Source organism: Olea europaea, chromosome 1, assembly GCF_002742605.1.
Source record: "Olea europaea var. sylvestris chromosome 1, O_europaea_v1, whole genome shotgun sequence".
Lineage (NCBI taxonomy): Eukaryota > Viridiplantae > Streptophyta > Magnoliopsida > Lamiales > Oleaceae > Olea > Olea europaea.
In genome coordinates this window covers 4,921,902-4,922,696 of record NC_036237.1, presented here as the reverse complement: position 1 = coordinate 4,922,696, position 795 = coordinate 4,921,902, and positions in this window count along the sequence as shown.

Genomic DNA, 795 nt, shown 5'->3' with positions numbered 1-795 from the left:
CAAGGCAGTACTTCTCAAACGGATCAGCAGGCGGTCTTCACCCATCGTCCGGAGCCTTTTGACAGAAGCACTTAGACTCAACAGAATGAATACTTTGGCATGGTATAATCTTGGCCTCCTTTACAAGGATGAGGGTGGGGCATTAGCACTAGAGGCTGCTGAATGTTTTAAGGAGGCTGCACTCCTCGAAGAGACGAAACCTGTATAGCCTTTCAGATGATGAGCTATTTTGTAACTTTCTCGTGCTTTTGATAAATTCTCAATGTATTATATCCACATGGTTGGTGGTGGCGATTGACTATGGTTGTGACCAATTATTTGGGTGCAGTGGTGTTAGATCAGTGGTGGATCTGGCGGTGGTGGTGGATCTAGCATGGATGTGTTGATAGGTGGTGATTTTGTAGTTGAAAATGGTGGTTCGTTGGTGGTTGTGGTGGTGAAAGTGGATCTGGTGTGACGATTTAGTGGTTTTTTTTGCAATGCGTTAGATTTGTTGTAGGTGATGGTGGTTTTGGCAGCAACGACAATGATGGTGCTGTTGGGGGCTTGTGAGGTGGTGGTCACAAGCGTTGATGGTGGTCACAAATTATTTAGTTGATTGTGACCATTAAATTGGGTATTGTTGGTGTGTTTGGTATTGGTGATCGGGGTGGTTTCTGGTGACGACGATTTTGTTGGTGGTGAAGTGGTGGTGGTGGTATTGTGGTTGTGGCGGTGGTGACGGGTGAGGGTTGTTGCAAGTGGCGGTCGTATGTGACAAACTATTTGACCTGTGACCAATTGTTGGTGTTGGTG